Raw genomic sequence first — 12,079 nt, 5'->3', positions numbered from 1 at the left:
ATAAGTTTCACAAGAAGAATATACTACTACGCAATAGTCCAACAGGGTAATGGGTTAATAGTCTGTAACAGTGGAATATCATATTTTAATAAATTTGCAGTTAAAATATTCATATATTAGGGTTGCTTTGTCATTTCAAAATATTACCAGTAATTGAAACGGAGGTGTTCTGTAAAGCGATCGCTTGATTTGAGCAGTGAAGAGGAGACTACATCATGACTAACAAATACAGTATACTAAATTGAAAAAAAGTATAAGTAAATTGCTGCTTCACCTGGAAGGAGTGTTTAGGGTCCTAATGGGAAGAGAAGAGGTGCAAGGATAGGTGTTGCATCTCCTGTGCTTATACGGGAAAGTGTCATGGGGAGGGGACCAGGCATTGCAGGTAATTGAAGAGTGGACATGGTTTTTTTCAGAATGTTGAATGGGGAGGGTGGGTTGGGAGGTGGGCGGGTGGAGCTGCGTTTGGTGTATGTGTGTGTAGTCCATCTTTTGGCCTAAGTGCTGCTTTCCTTGTATTTTTGGCTGGCTAAAGTTCAAAAATTTTGCTCACTCCATACAAATCCATATCAACAAAGTTAATCATTAAGGCAGAACATGAACCATGTATCTGTTTTGACTCAAGACAAGCAGGAATTGTAATCATAAATATATCTACAAAAGGTTACATTAAGAGAGGCGCAGTTTGCAAACTATTTCCTTCCTGGGTAGTATTACGTAACAAAATACTAATTATAGATGCCAGATTAACAGAACAACAGCAAAATTGTACAAATCATAGCCATGATTAGTTCAGTAATATAATAATATTCAAGTTCAGCTGAATATAAATCAACATTTATGGCAGTGATTGGAGCTTTAGACATCATCACAATTGACCAGAAAAGTTAATAAGTTGCCTCATTAATTACTAATTCTCCATGAAACTTTGAGTCTTTCTGCATCCGAAGTCATTACCATATATATTTTTGGTGGTCTTATTTACTAGCTCACGGAGTGGTACTATTTTTACATTAGCATTAATATTTGTGTTAATTTCTGCACAACATTAAGAACTGAAGCAGTTAAGTAGCAGGGCTTTGGTCAAATCCATTGATATGCTCTTAATAAATAGAGGAAACACCTCCAGGCACATCCCTAACTTTGACAAGTTTGGTACGTTTGGTACGTTTGAATCCTAGTAAACCTGGGACAGGGTTTTTAGGTCGGTGGGCGAACACGATCGGCAGGCCCAGGAGCAGCCAGGGAACAGACCACCGACTGCGATCGACCCCCAACCGCAATTTCACGCTGACTGGCCAATTAACAGCCAGCCAGCGTGAAGTGGGTGCTGATATGATCAGCGCTGCCTGGGTTGGGGGTGGGACTAGTCAAAGAAAGTGGGGAGAGGGGGAATGTCCTCGACTATTTAACCTTCAACCAACACCTAAAAACATGACCCTTGGGGGTGAATTTTACAAGGTTGGGGAGTGGGAGCCAATTCAAATATGCCAGCAGGGTACGTAAAACTCAGCCTCTGGTTATTTACTCCATTGCTGTTTTGGGGGCTTTGCTGCATGCAGATTGGCTGCTGTGTTTTCTACTTTGTAACAGTGACCACATTTCAAAATACTTAATTGTCTGAAGAGCACTTTGGATGTCCTGAGGTTGTGAAAGGCACCATGGAAATGTGACTTATTTCTTTCTTGATTTTGTCCTTTCGTTTCATATTAATATCACTCCAGCCATTTAGCCATCTACCATTTTCCATTTGTGATTTACTGTTCATTCTATTTCTTCTCTGTGTTTTCCTCCCATCCCTCTTTCTACTTTTTAAAATGCTGTTCATCTGTAGTTTTAATAAAGGGCACACACTAAATGTTGATACATAGGTTCTCTCCATGGGCAACTGACTGACCTGCTGAGTTTTTCCAGCACTTTCAGCATGTGACAGCAACTTGATTAAAAGATAAACAGGTTAATATTTAACAGGTGTTTTCTGAACTGCAACCATGGAATCCTCCAGGGATCAGTATCAGGGACCATTGGTATATTTTGGGAGGATGAATAAGGAGATGATATCCAGATTAAATAGTAAAACTTAAAGAAGTAGAGGAGCAGGGGTGCATAATGCTTTGAAAGTGGAAAATAAGTTGATTAAATTGTAAAATGAAAGCATAAAGAATCTTAGCATTTATAAATAAGGGTAAAGAGTATAAAAGAAAAGATGGAATAAAAACTATATAAATCATTAATTAGGCTGCTAATACAATATTGAGAATATTGAATCCAATTTTGGATTACTTCAGGTAAGGGGTCTCAAAGGACTGCAGAATTTATTTAACTGAGATGATTTCAGGAATAAGAGGATTTAGTTGTTGGGAGACAAGAGATACTATATCTCTTGTAATTGGAGCAAAATAAATTAAGAGATCATAGAGATATTCAAAATTAGTAAGTGTTTTAATAAAGTAGGTCAGGAAAAATATCATGTCACCTCTGGTTCTTTTGCCAATCACCTTAAATCTGTTTCTACTGCTTACCAACCATTCTACCCCTGGAACCTGTGTCTCCATATTTACTATATCAAAACCCTCATGGTTTCGGGCACTATCCAATCTCCTCTAAGCCTTGTCTGCTCTCAGGAGAGCCCCAGCTTCTCCAGTCTCTCCATCTCTCCATAACTGAAGTCACTCATCCTTGTTCCATTCTACTCCTTGTTTCATCTCTACCCTTAGGTCTTGACTTCCTTCCTGAAGTTTGGTATCCAGAATTGTACATAATATTCCAGCTGAGGCCTAAGCAGTGTTTATAAATGTTGAACATAACTTCCTTACTTTTATATTCTACGCCTCTATCAATAAAGCCAAGGATCCATCTTCAACCCCCCTTTCCTATCCAAAGTCCTTAAGCATGTTGTCACCTTTTAAATCCATTCCCATCTTTCCTGGAACTCCATGTTTGAATCCCTCCACCAGGTTTCTGGCCCTGCCACTGTACCGAGACAACTTTTATCAAAGTCACAAATGATATCAGCATAACCATGACAATGGTAAGCTTTCCCTCCTCATCCTTTTCAACATGTCTGCACCCTATGAGCTGTTTGGCCTCACAGCATCCTCCTGCAATGCCACCCCGGTGTCGTCCAGCTGGGTAGGGCTGCTCACACCTTGCAAGCTTCAGTTCATCAATGGCTTCGAGGTCAGTCAACACTGCTTTCGCCTACCTTTAAGAGTGTTGCTACGAGATTTCAAGCTGTGTCAAGGCTGGGCATGGGAGGCAAAGTCAGCAGGGATGGAGGAGACTGAGGCAGGACTAGGAGGATGGGGGGATGGAACACGGAGGGGAAGGTGAAGATGAGTGCAGGACTAGGGGAGGGGCAGTGGAACACAGGAGGGGAAGGCTGAGGCAGGATTGGGGTGGGGGTGGTGGAACACAGGAGGGGAGGGGGGAGCCTGAGGCAGGACTAGTGCGAAAGGTGGGTGGAACAAGTGAGAGGAGGAGCAAGAATGAGGCAGCACTGATGGGATGGGGGCTGTTGTGGCACATGGGAGGGGAGAGGGGAAACCAAGAAAGGACTGGGAGCAGGTGGGGGGTTGGAAGATGGGAGTGAAGGAAGGAGACAGAGGCAGGACTAGGTGGGGAGCTGTGGAAGACAGAAGCGGAGCGGGAAGCCAGAGGCAGGACTAGGAAATGGTCAAGGTACAGAGTGGAGTACTGAAAGACTGCCCTGGGGCAAGAGTTATAAGACTGTCTAAGGAAGAGTCAGAGCCTGGCCTGGGGGCTGAGGCCACTCTGTCGGGGACATATCGAAGAGATTGTCTTGGGACTTTGCTGGACATGAGTGCTCTGCGTAGCACGTATGTCTTGTCCCAGTCTTGGGTGGGGGAAGGCCTTGCTGGGTAATGACAGTTGTGCAGGGCACAGTCAGTCACCTACGGAATTTCATTCTGGGGGTTAAAGTCATAGTGCTGTGAGGCAGAGGACACAGTCACATTCAGTGGAGGCATCTGTATCCTGTAATTTAGTAGCTGAAAAGTCATGGGGGTGTATTGGATGATATCATGACAGGGGTTTGGGGGGGGCAGGGTTGGGGGTGGAATCCTGAAAAGTCAGGGTGCATCCGGCCTTGAGAAGGAGAGGGGTCAAGTTTACAAAGGGCATAGGAACATCAACATTAAAGGGGTCGGGGGGGAGGCGGGGCGGAGAAAAGAAATATCCACATGGATAATGATGAGTCAAGGGTAACAGGGGGAGGCTGGATAGTGATAGCAGGAAGGGGAATTTAGAGATAGTGAGAATGTCGGAAGATAGGAGGAACTTGGTGGGTGATAAGGGGAGGCTGGAAGCTGATCTCCCAGACAAGGTCAGCAGCACCATTTTCGAGCTCATCACATAATGCTGTTCAAAAAACAAGCTGAGAAAATATCAATTGGGGAGCGGTCCCAGGACATGTGTGAGGAGTTCAGCACAGCAACTGGCCAATTGAAGGGACATCCTGCTCAAAACATGGAGAGCATGGCTCAGCTGAGTGCTGGAGTTGAGGACCTAATGCACAATGAATGAGATTGGCTCCTTTGCTAATGTTATGCATTCAGGCAAGAATCCATTATGTTTAGGAGCTGCAGTGTATATGATCTTAATTGGCATCTGATCCTTACAGAGGCTTATGGGAAAGAAAGTAGGGCCAAAAAATCAATGTTCATGTCTGCTGCGCAGAGGCAGCATGGACCCTACAGGCCTCCATGTTCCCAGTGCACTGGGCATGGCATTCAAGGCAGCATGCTTGTAGTCAGGACAAAAGTGCAAGGATTGTGCATCCATAGTTATTGTCGAGGCTACTGGTAGATAACCAATACAAGGCTGACTGTGACTGCTAGGACTTGGGCCTTTTGACCCTAATTAAACCCTCGTTATGAATGCACAGTCACATCTGAGGGGAAAGATCAGCCACGTGTCCTCCAGGATGATATCAGCCTAAAATGGCTGGCCTTGGTATGCGATGTGCAGACTGAGGGAAAGTCAAGGGCTGGAGACTGCATTCCTGTTTTGTATATGGTGGGAGACCATTCCACAGGAGCTACCATAGGTGCAGGGCTTGTTGTGGAACACAAGTCTTCAGTACTACAGCCGAAATGTTATCTGGGCCCATAGCCTTTGCCATATCCATCCCTTCAGCAGCTTCTTGATATTACATGGAGTAAATGGAATTGGCTGAATTCTGCCATTCATGATGGTGGAGACCACAAGAGGAGGCCTAGATGAACTATCCACTTGACACTTCAGGCTAAAGATACTTACAAATGCTTCAGCCTTGTCTTTTGTACTGATGTGCTGGTCTCTGCCATCATTGAGGTTGAACATGTTTATGAAACTTCCTCCTCCTATTAGTTGTTTAATTGTCCACCACTATTCATGACTGGATGAGGCAGAACTGCAGAGGTTTGTTCAGATCTGTTGGTTGTGGGAGCACTTTGCTGTGTCGATCGCATGTTGCTTTCGCTGTTTAGCATGCAGGTAGTCCTGTGATGTAGCTTCATCAGGCTGGCACCTCATTTTTAGGTATGCCTGGTGACATTCCTGACATGTTCTCCTGTAGTCTTCATCAAACCAGGGTTGATCCCCTGGCTTGATGGTAATGGCAGAATGAAGGATATGCAAAGTCATGAGGTTACAGATTGTGGTTGAATACAATTCTGCTGCTGCTGATGGCCCACAGTATCCAATGTATTCTCAGTTTTGATCTGCTACATCTGTCCTGAATCCATCCCATTTAGTACGTTGGTAGTGCCACACAACACAATGCAGGGTATTGTCTGTGTGAAGGCAGGATTTTGTCTCCACAAGAACTGTGCAGTGGCCACTTTTACCAATACTGAGGAGCAGAAATTTCCTTCAATTAAATATTGGGAAGGCTAAAGCCATTATTTTCAGTCCCTTCTCCCAACTCTGTTCCCTAGCTACTCACTCCATCCTACTCTCTGGCAACAGACTGAGATTAAGTCAGACTATTTGCTACTTTGGTGTCACATTTGACTCGGAGATGAGCTTCCGATCTTATATTTGCACCATCACTAAGACCACCTTTTCCCACCTCCATGATATCACCCAATATTGTCTGTCTCAGCTCATCACTGCTGAAACCCTCACTTATGGCTTCGTTACCTCAAGACTCGACTATTCCGACTCACTCTTGGCTGAACTCCCAGGTTATACCTTTCATAACCGCGAGGTCATTCAAACTCTTTTCCCCATGTCTTAACTCGCAGTATCGTTCCTCAACACCCCTGTGTTTGCTAAGTCTCTACTTACTATTGACTCACTTATTGTTGTTTCACTTCAACATCCTTAATAAAGTAGTGTCAATATACCCATTTAATGTTGCCAGTCATTTGCCACAGACTTCTTCTTCTGAGACCTGCCTGCTCACATGGCTTTTCCAGCTGGGCTTTCGCTCTTGCCCTCAGTCCATCTTCCTCCCACTTCTGCCCTTGCCTCTCCCACTCTTGCCAACTCCAAGCCTTGCAGACCCCTTGCCTTGCCGACTCCACCCATGCCAACTCCCAGCCTATGTTCTTACCTTAGTTTTCAGGTTCTATTTTTCAGTGGCTCCCAGCTTTTGGCTCCGCTGCTGGGCTTGCTCCTGGCTCTCATTCTGAACTCGCACTGGAGTCCTGGATTCCATCTAGTAACAGAAGTAGGTCAGTGCAAGCAGTTCTGGGACTTCGACTGCTACCTGCACAGGCCAACTTCTGCCACTAGATGGAGCCTGGTCAATCTATTCTAAAAGTACTGTGGACCGAGGCAAGTACTGTAATTTTTAAAAACAGTTTAATTGTATTGTCTATTGTATTTATTTTATATTTAGTGGTGTATTAACTTTTACATGCACAGTGCTGTACATATATGGTTCAGTATTTCATCTTGCACATTGGTTTTCTCAGGCGAGAAATGTCCGAAGGAATATAACTCTGGCTTTAACAGGCCAAAATTCTAGACATTTTAAAACATGCCTTTTAAAATATACAAATATACTAAACAGCAAGAAAACTACCCTTATCAAAACTCTTGGTTCATTTATCGAAGAATTCAATGAAGCTAGTCAATCATGATTTAACAAATCTGTGTTGGCTTCCATTGATTAGTTGAATTTTCCAAACAGCAATTAATTTTAATTGTCCTGAATTGTCTCTAAAGGTTTCCCCACCGCTGATGTTATGCTGGCTGGACTGTAGGTGCTAGGTTTAAATCTCTTTTTAAAACAGGGGTATGACATTTTCAATCTTCTGGTACCACCCCCATATCGAAGGAGGATTGGAGGTTTGTGGCCAGAGCCTTCATCCCCTCAAAATTTACTTCCTTCAGGAACCTTCCAATACTCTGGAATTGGGTGACTTTTCCCAATTTGAGGGCCGTCAAAATGTTTAAGTACCTCCCCTTGTAAGTATAAGAAAAAAATGAATTAACAGGAAATAAAACAGAAAATGCAGGCAAACACTCAATAGGTCATCTGTGGATAGAGAAATGGAGTTTGGATTGGCAACGATGCTGCCCCCTGACTCTTTTTGGAGTAAAGAGAAGTGTTGTGAACTAAGCAGTAAATGTTTCTAAGAGCCTGCACAACTGCACAAATTTGATGGGTCGAATGACCTCTCTCTGTGCAGACTAAAAATATGGCTTGAATGAAAGGCGAGAAGGAGATGGGTGGGGGGGATGGAAATCACCCTGTTTTAAAACAAAGAGAGGGTAAGCAAAGTTCTGCACATATCAAAAAGAAACAGGGCAGACAACAAACTCCTGTAGGGTGGCCAACCCTCAGGATTGGCTCAGAGTCTCCAGGACACAGCTCTGTGCAAAAAAATCACAGGAACCATTAAAAAAAATGTATTTTTTGTCATTTTCTTTGGACATTTCTCTTACCAGATATAAAAATATTGACAATGGGTTGGAAAGGCTCTTTGGCTAACAGTCAAGTAACATCCAATTGGGTAATGAGTGTTTTTGCTTTCCAATTGGTGTAGGAAGGTAGTCTGTCACAAGGAAGGACATGTTGGCTAACTAATGGCTAGAGTGGGAGGGTGGGGGGCAAGTCATGTGATGAACCTTCAGGAATACACTTAATGTGCCTTTTAAAGGGACATTAAAAGGGATTGTAATAGAGGGTCACCAGACTAATACCCTGGGAGGGTGGAATTGTTTTAAGAGGAGAGATTGAGGAACTTGTATTCTCTAGAGTTTTGAAGAATAATTGGTAGTCTCATTGAAATTTACAAAATTCTTCAGGGGCGTGACAGGATACTTGTAGATAGGATGTATCTCCTGGTAGATGAGTCAGAATAAGGAACAGGCCATTTAAAACTGAGATGAGGAGCAATTTCTTAACTCTAAGAGGGGTGAATCTTTGGAATTCTCTACCCCAGTGGGCTGTGGAAGCTCAATCAAGGCAGAAAGCAATGGATTTCTGGATACTAATGACATCATTATGGGGAAAGCAGGGAAAAATGATTTAAGAAGCCAAGATCTGTTCTAATGGCAGAGCAGGCTCAATGGGCCAAATGGCCTACTCTCCTATTTCCTATGCTCCGAATCACAGCTGGAAACCCTATGTACAGATCAAAAGAAGCAGGGCAGATAAACTCCTATACAGATCAATGTACAAGATTCATGGGGGCGACAGTGATGTAGTGCTAATGTCACTGGACTAGTAATCCAGAGGCCCAGGCTAACGTCCTGGGGACAAGGGTTCAATCCTACCACATCAGCTGCTGAAATGTAAGTTTAATTAATAATCTGGAATTGCAAGGCCAGTCTGGCAACCATGAAACCATTGTTGACTGTCGTAAAAACCCATCTGGTTTTCACTCATGTCCTTTGGTGTTGGAAACCTGCCTCCCTTCCCTGGGTCTGGTGACTCTCTGTGTGGTTGACTGTCATCTGCCCTCTGGAATGGGGGTGGCAAACCACCTGGCGCAGTGGCAATGAGGGGGTGGGCAGCAAATGCTAGTCTTGCCAGCGACGTCCACATCCCATAAAAGAATATATTTTAAAAAGCAGGGCAGACACACTCTTCTACAGGTCAAAAGAGGCGGGGCGGCTCAATTTGAATCGCCGCGCTTCCCGCCCACAATGTCGCAGCGGCACAGCCTGTGACGTCATGCCATGGCCCTGAGCCCCGCCGGCTGCTGTGACGTCACAACGCGTGAGGGTGGCGCGAGGCTGTCACGCTGCGTGACGTCAGTGGCGCTGTCACCGCTCGAGCCGCTGCGCACGTAAACATTAGCGGAGAGAACTTTGAGGCGCTTCAAAAAGTGATCGAGCAACGGCGGACACGGGAGTTAGACAGCCGGCTAGATTTTAACGGGGGAACTGAGGCGAGGGAGTCCCGCGACTTAAGGGTTTGTTTTTCTCTTTTTTATTGGTATAGAAAAAAAGCTTCTTATTCAAACAGGAAGGAGGATTGGAAAGCTCACAGGGCAGCCGGAGCTGGCGCCGGAAATCTCGCCTCTGGCTCGATCTTATTGGCTGGCTAGGGAGGATGCGTGCCTTTAATTGGTGCATTGTGCTGTCAGTCGAATGGGTAGTGTCATCACCCCCCCCCCTACCTCCCTCCCTCCCCACCCCCCGACTTCCCGGCAGGTTCTGAGTATTTCCACCACTACCCCCGCCGTCGCGGTCTGACGAGGCTTTTCCGTCTCCACTTCACTTGTGAGACAGCCTCTCCTCCCTTAGAGCTGTCTCAAAGTTTGCCGTTGTTAGGCGGCTGCTTACCTTTTGGGTATCAACCTTCGCGCACCGCCCCCCCCCCCCCCGCAGTAAGGGAAATGGGCAGCACCGCCTCCAACTCCCAACTTTAAATAAGCTTTCCTTGCCTTTAGGATGCTGGCTGCCCTTATCTCCACAAACTAACTCTCAACCAGTTCTTCTTGCCACCCCTCCCCACCGCACCCAGTTCTTCTCGCCAGCCCCCCACCGCACCCAGTTCTTCTCGCCAGCCCCCCACCGCACCCAGTTCTTCTCGCCAGCCCCCCACCGCACCCAGTTCTCCTCGCCAGCCCCCCACCGCACCCAGTTCTCCTCGCCAGCCCCCCACCGCACCCAGTTCTCCTCGCCAGCCCCCCACCGCACCCAGTTCTCCTCGCCAGCCCCCCACCGCACCCAGTTCTCCTCGCCAGCCCCCCACCGCACCCAGTTCTCCTCGCCAGCCCCCCACCGCACCCAGTTCTCCTCGCCAGCCCCCCACCGCACCCAGTTCTCCTCGCCAGCCCCCCACCGCACCCAGTTCTCCTCGCCAGCCCCCCAACGCACCCAGTTCTCCTCGCCAGCCCCCCACCGCACCCAGTTCTCCTCGCCAGCCCCCCACCGCACCCAGTTCTCCTCGCCAGCCCCCCACCGCACCCAGTTCTCCTCGCCAGCCCCCCACCGCACCCAGTTCTCCTCGCCAGCCCCCACCGCACCCAGTTCTCCTCGCCAGCCCCCCACCGCACCCAGTTCTCCTCGCCAGCCCCCCACCGCACCCAGTTCTCCTCGCCAGCCCCCCACCGCACCCAGTTCTCCTCGCCAGCCCCCCACCGCACCCAGTTCTCCTCGCCAGCCCCCCACCGCACCCAGTTCTCCTCGCCAGCCCCACACCGCACCCAGTTCTTCTCGCCAGCCCCCCACCGCACCCAGTTCTCCTCGCCAGCCCCCCACCGCACCAGTTCTCCTCGCCAGCCCCCCACCGCACCCAGTTCTCCTCGCCAGCCCCCCACCGCACCCAGTTCTTCTCGCCAGCCCCCCACCGCACCCAGTTCTTCTCGCCAGCCCCCCACCGCACCCAGTTCTCCTCGCCAGCCCCCCCACCGCACCCAGTTCTCCTCGCCAGCCCCCCACCGCACCCAGTTCTCCTCGCCAGCCCCCCACCGCACCCAGTTCTCCTCGCCAGCCCCCCACCGCACCCAGTTCTCCTCGCCAGCCCCCCACCGCACCCAGTTCTCCTCGCCAGCCCCCCACCGCACCCAGTTCTCCTCGCCAGCCCCCCCACTGCACCCAGTTCTCCTCGCCAGCCCCCCACCGCACCCAGTTCTCCTCGCCAGCCCCCCACCGCACCCAGTTCTCCTCGCCAGCCCCCCACCGCACCCAGTTCTTCTCGGCAGCCCCCCACCGCACCCAGGTCTTCTCGGCAGCCCCCCACCGCACCCAGTTCTTCTCGCCAGCCCCCCACCGCACCCAGTGCTTCTCGCCAGCCCCCCACCGCACCCAGTTCTTCTCGCCAGCCCCCCACCGCACCCAGTTCTTCTCGCCACCCCCCACCGCACCCAGTTCTTCTCGCCACCTCCCCCACCGCACCCAGTTCTTCTCGCCACCCCCACCGCACCCAGTTCTTCTCGCCACCCCCACCGCACCCAGTTCTTCTCGCCACCCCCCCCCACCGCACCCAGTCCTCCTCCTCCACTCCCCACTCCCCCACCGCACCCAGTTCTTCTCGCCACCCCCACCGCACCCAGTTCTTCTCGCCACCTCCACCGCACCCAGTTCTTCTCGCCACCCCCACCGCACCCAGTTCTTCTCGCCACCCCCACCGCACCCAGTTCTTCTCGCCACCCCCACCGCACCCAGTTCTTCTCGCCACCCCCCCCCCACCGCACCCAGTCCTCCTCCTCCACTCCCCACTCCCCCCCCGCACCCAGTCTCTCCACCCCCCGCACTCAGTTCTTCTCCCACCCCATCCCCCCACACCCAGTCCTCCTCTTCCCCCACCCAGTCCTCCTCCCCCCCCCCCCCCCCCCCCCCCCCCCAGTCCCCGGCACCAGACCCCCCCCCCTCCGGCACCCAGTCTCTCCACCCTCCCGCACTCAGTTCTTCTCCCACCCCACCCCCCCACACCCAGTCCTCCTCTTTCCCCACCTCCCCCCCCCGCACCCAGTCCTCCTCTTTCCCCATTCCCCCGCACCCAGTTCTCCTCTTTCTCCGACCCCACCCCCCCAGCCCCCACTGGGGTGTCTCTATGTCTGATTTCACCCCCCCCCCCAACCAAAAGGCATGTCCATCCCTCCCCTGCCCTTGCTCCCAGAGGCAGCCAATCCTCTCCTGTACCAGGGCTGCTGTTCAGCCTCTCACTTTC

The 12,079-nt window shown here is 49.6% G+C and overlaps 1 protein-coding gene across 1 annotated transcript in view; it reads left to right on the top strand.

Annotated features, from left to right (window-relative positions):
* The first annotated feature begins 9,231 nt into the window (after positions 1 to 9,231).
* The window catches only part of LOC121281871 (peroxisome proliferator-activated receptor delta-like), a 91,311-nt gene continuing 88,463 nt past the window's right edge, over positions 9,232 to 12,079 (top strand). The window contains exon 1 of the mRNA XM_041194960.1: positions 9,232 to 9,374. The gene's annotated coding sequence lies outside the window, so the exon portion shown is untranslated. The remainder of the gene's footprint in view (positions 9,375 to 12,079) is intronic.

Source organism: Carcharodon carcharias, chromosome 9 (assembly GCF_017639515.1).
Source record: "Carcharodon carcharias isolate sCarCar2 chromosome 9, sCarCar2.pri, whole genome shotgun sequence".
Classification (NCBI taxonomy): Eukaryota; Metazoa; Chordata; class Chondrichthyes; order Lamniformes; family Lamnidae; genus Carcharodon; species Carcharodon carcharias.
Note: the sequence above shows the minus strand (reverse complement) of the source record. Positions and strands in the feature narration are given on the sequence as shown.